This window comes from Arachis hypogaea, chromosome 13 (genome assembly GCF_003086295.3).
Source record: "Arachis hypogaea cultivar Tifrunner chromosome 13, arahy.Tifrunner.gnm2.J5K5, whole genome shotgun sequence".
NCBI lineage: Eukaryota > Viridiplantae > Streptophyta > Magnoliopsida > Fabales > Fabaceae > Arachis > Arachis hypogaea.
In genome coordinates, this window is record NC_092048.1 from 30,996,648 (window position 1) to 31,001,924 (window position 5,277).

The 5,277-nt window shown below is 35.1% G+C and overlaps 1 long non-coding RNA gene across 1 annotated transcript; it reads left to right on the forward strand.

Annotated features, from left to right (window-relative positions):
* The first annotated feature begins 2,197 nt into the window (after positions 1–2,197).
* LOC112737925 (uncharacterized) lies at positions 2,198–5,026 on the forward strand. The gene is made up of 4 exons (XR_003169154.3): positions 2,198–2,374; positions 2,467–2,521; positions 2,599–2,756; positions 4,753–5,026. It is a non-coding gene; the product is annotated as an uncharacterized lncRNA (long non-coding RNA).
* The last annotated feature ends 251 nt before the right edge of the window (positions 5,027–5,277 follow it).

Genomic DNA, 5,277 nt, shown 5'->3' on the forward strand with positions numbered 1-5,277 from the left:
TTTTATTGGATGATGATTGAAACTTGCAATATCAGCTTGTGAGATGTTATTTTAATTTATTTGTGCTTTTAGTATCTGTGTATATTTGACTTGCAATGTCATGATTGTTTATTGTATTTACATTACTTTAGGTTTGTAAACATGCATGTGCCCCATACTACTGAGGTTCTTAGTGATGTTTTGGTGAATTTTTTGTATGATTGGAATATAGATAGAAAATTATCAACTTTAACAATTGATAATTGTAGATAAAAAGTGCCATAATTCATCTCATACTTGATAAGATTTCACCATCTAACTTTATTAAGAGAGAAAAATTTTTCATATGCGTTGTTGTGCTCACATTATTAATTCGATTGTGAAAGATGGCATGAATGCAATATATGTTCTACTAAAAAAATAGAGGCTTTTTTTAGTTGCAACACAGAAGAGGAAAGAAAAATTTGAAGACACTTGTAAGTAATTAAATATTAATTATAGGAAAAAGCTTGCACTTGATTGTAGAACTAGATGGGATTCAACTTATCTAATGCTTACTTCTGCATTGTCATATAGAGAAGTTTTTGAGCATTTAAGACAACGTAAATCTCTGTATAAATGTGTACCATCTAATGATGAGTAGAAAATGACAATGAACTTGTTGAGTCTTTTATGGTGTGACTGAGTTGTTTTCTGGCACTTTATGTCCAATCACAAATTCATATTTTTCTAAGGTGTGTGAAATGAGATTGACATTGAATGAGTGGCTCCTTAGTTCAAATGACATGACACTACAATATTTTTTATCTGAGACAACATTTAAAAAGTGTTGCCTAAAGATTGAAAAAAGGTTGCCTTTGATCTATAGCAACACTTTTGGATATAAGACCACGCTTTTGGGGCCTTGCAGATTTGGCCATTGCCTTAGATCAAGGCAAAGCTTTTTTGCTTCAAAAACAATGCTTTTGAAAGCAACTCTTCAAAAGTGTTGCCTATTCTAAAACAAAGAGAACGCTTATGAATAGACTTTAATACAATGCTTATTAGGTGTTCTCTTTTCTACTAATTTTATAACTAATAAAAAAACATTGCCTATTCTATTTGTATAGCAACTCTTAGGAGTGTTGCATATTTGACCAACTATGGCATCACTTTAGAAGTGTTGCCTCTTCTATTATTACTATGACATCCATCTAGCAGCGTTGCCTCTAATATTATTACTATGCATTTCAACATTCTTCTCATACTACACTATCTATTATCTATAGCTACAATTGTTTGAGTATTCTATTATAATTTGGATACAACAAAATTAAAAATATTAAAAAAAAAACAAAATCTCAACTTATTTTAATTGGATAAATATTATCAAATTAAAATATTTCAAATACACTATTATGTAACGATTTCTAATTCACATATCAAAATATGAAAAGATAATTAAATAAGTCATCTAAATAAAATACATGGACTTAAAAAAAAGGCTAAATATATTTGTTTCAAGTTTTATCAATCTACTTGTATATATTTCTTGTCAAATCCTAGTAGCTTGTCCCTTGTCCATGCAACGATAACTATATCTGCAAAATAATATATATAAAACAACGGTAAAAAACTTTCGAACATAATAAAGATAGATTACAAATCACATATATATAACAACAAAAAAAAGTATTTTCTTATAACTTGAAACAAATCAACAGTAGTGACACTAAGTAAAAGTACCAAAACCAACAACAGGAACATGAAGAAATAAAAAAAGACTCAGTAGAAGAAATTACAAAAAAAAAAATGGTAACAATATAGTAGTAGTATAATAAAAAAACATTAAAAGAGGAGCATTTATAAACAAGAAAAAGAAGTAAATTTCGATTTTTTCAATCATTACAGAGAAATCAATATCAGAAGAAAATTATTTGGATAAAAAATGAGCATTGGTCTACTCTTTAGCATATTGCATAGTAACAAAAATTGTAAACCCCGTTAAAATCGGTAAATAATTAGTCAATAAATTGAATTTTAATTAGAAAAATTAAAAATGCAAAACTAATATCAAAATAGGATAGAGCTCTTTAAAACAAGAATTTTGATATCAATTTCAAAATTTTGACCCAAAATCGGACCGGAAAGACCGAACCGGTTGAATCGGGGCTCAAACCGGGCCTGTGGGTCCAACCGGACCCAAATACTTAAAAGGAACAGATCCAACTCCTTCCCCATTCAGCTGAGAATCACGCTGAAAACAGCAAGGGGGGGGGGGGGGGAGGAGAGTTCCAAACCCTCACCATTCCTTCCATCCACCATAACTTCCTCGTTTGAACTCTGATCGCTGCACCGTTTGCGGCCACGCATCCAGTGCGTCAAGCTCTACATTTCTATCAGAGTAATTTCACTGGTAAGCTCCATTTCTGTTCCAGAATCTCTATTCCCTTTCTATTCTTGAAATTAAAACCCTATGGTGAGATGTTGCCAATTTTGATGTTCTAGGTTCAATTTAGCTTGTGGAGCTTACTGGGTTTGAGTTGCTATGCGTGTGGGAGCGGTAAGGTTACCCTAATCTTAAATTTAATTTTTAATCCATTAGGTAAAATCTGAATTTGAAATATATGTGTGTGTTAGGTATGAATTAAGTTCATATATATGCATTGGAAGTGAAAAATGAGTATTTGAAGGCTTATGGGTGATTGAAGCTTGGTTTGTGGCTGGTTTCTTTGAGCGTTGGGGGCTGTGTTCTTGCTTGTGAGGCTGCCTTGGATTGAATAAAGTGATCGGTCAAGGTATGGTTTAGGTTTCACACGTTTAATATTTAAGGTGTTGTAAAAACTTAGACTAAAGAACCATAGGTTAAGTTGAAAAGGCTAAATGCATTAAATGGTTTGTTTTGTGATGATATTGGATAAATTTATGATTGAGTTTGAATTAGAATTTACAAGCTTGAGTTGTTAATGTTATTGAATGTATGCTCTTGGACTTGTTAATGATGGGTTGGTGTTGATATTGGTATATGTTAACGGAATTTGGTGGATATATATTAATAGAGGATTGATATATGTGTTGAAGGATCAATATATGTGAAGGTTGATATATGTGTTGAAGGATTGATATATGTGGAGGGTTGATATATGTTAAAGAAGGATTACTCATATATGTGTTATATGCTGGTATAAATTGATGGTTATAGCTTGTTGAATTAGTTAAAGGTAGTTTGGGAGTTGTTGTTAATGAATTGGGGCTGGATATGTTAATATCATGCAGGTTTTATGGGTAAGAATTATGAATGTGGTGAAAATGAGATTTGGATGTTGATTGGTAAAAAGTAATTTTTGGTGAGCTTTGGAAGTCCATAACTTGCTCCTCAAATATTGGATGGAAATGTGGTTTATTTTAAATGAAAGATGGTTTTACAAGCTTTTAAACGATATCAATTTTGTGAAAAACGGAATTTTGTAGAGCAAGTTATGGACGATAGAAAATTGGCGTATGAAATTGGATTAATGCAGGTCAAAAACTGGTTATGCAGCTTTCTGGGCATTTTGCATTTTGGGAAAACGTCTATCTACGAGTACGCATGGCGTGGAATTTTAGCGACGCATGCGCGAGAAGCCATGCGCGCGTGTGAAAAGCTAATATGCATGATCGCGCGTACGCATGACTCACGCATACGCGTGACTTGCTGTTCGCTCCACGCGTGCGTGTGGCATGCGCGTACGCGTGACTACTGCCTGCTGTAAAACCGAATTTTGGCTGTTTTAAACCAAATTTCCCCTTCTAAACCTCCATTTTCTCCCTTTTAGACTTAAAGTATGGTACTAAACCCAGTAGCTAGTTGAAGCTAGGAAAATGAAATAACTTATGAATGAAGAAAAGGGGTGAACATGATGAATTGTGCGGGAAATGGTGTGAAACTGAATGAATATACGTCGCTGTGGTTATAAAGAATGAGTGTAAGAACATGATGTGATAAACGATGAGATTTAAGATGACTGTGTGTGGCCGAAATGGTCGGCATGGCAAGGTCTAGGTGTAATCCCGCTTGCGTAATTAATTTGAACATGTGTTCAGATGGCAAGTTGAGGGTGGAAGTTCCCTCTCTTGTCGTGATGTGGATGTGGATGTGGGGAAGGTGGAAATGCACTCTCCTTCGTATTGTATCCCCCCACGTTCTTCTCTGGTTGCAAGGTAGAAAGGCACACTCCTTCGATGTGGAAAGGCACTCTCCTTCGTGAAACCTCCAGGAGAAGGTGAAAAGGCACTCTCCTTCGTTTACGATCCTCTTGGAGATGCGCAACCTAGAGACCAATGTCTGGGTTAGCTACCAGATGTGTCAGGTTCCGGCAAAATAACCGACACGTGAGCTCACGGCCAGTAGGATAGACATTCATCATATGCATATGTGTGCTTTGTTTGCTATGCCTTAATTGGGACTGCTTAATTGATTATATTCTGCTAAATGTTGTAACTGTTACTTGAACTACTTGTTTTCCTACCTGTGCTTGCCTTGTCTGTTTGTTTTGTCTATGCGGATCATTGGAGATGGAGGTACGGAGGTAAGGTGGACAGATTTAGAGTTAAGGTTAAAGTTTAAGTTAGGTTTAGAGTTCCCTAGAAGACCACCCTCTTTATGATTTCTGTTTAGTAATTAAGTTGGATAACTGAATGACGGAGTTCTAGGATTGCCTATGGCATTCCCATGACCTTATTTATTATACGCATGGCACCTTTACCATGCTGAGAACCTCCGGTTTTCACCCCATACTGTGTTGTTGTTTTTAGATCCAGGTCGAGAGGCTCCTCGCTAGGCATCTAGAATCTTGAAGCGGAGTAGTTCTGGGTCATTTTGGGTTTACTGTTTGTATATATATACTTATGTACGTAGCTTGCTCTCCAAGAAACTTGTTTATTTTGTTCCTCCTAGAGGTTGCAGGAGAGTTAGGAATTTGTTTCTGTATTTTGGATATTTGGGATACTTATGTATATATATATATATGTAAATATTCTCTGGCCAGCCTTGGCTTCGCAGGCTGAGTCAGGAGCTAGTTTCACTGTATTCTTGGCACTCTTGTTACTCTTTCGTCAATTCTTATCTTAAACCTTTAGGTTTCTTAGCACGCAAGTAATTCCTTTCTGCGAGCGATGCACTTTTTATTTTTTCGAAATTTATTTACCTGTTTTTTTAAGGCTCCTAGTTTATTATTATATTCCTTCTACTATTATACGTATATATTTTATTTTAGAGGTCGTAGCGCCTTGCCGCCACTGTTTTACATCCTAGGTGTAAAGCTCTGTGTGGTAGAGTGT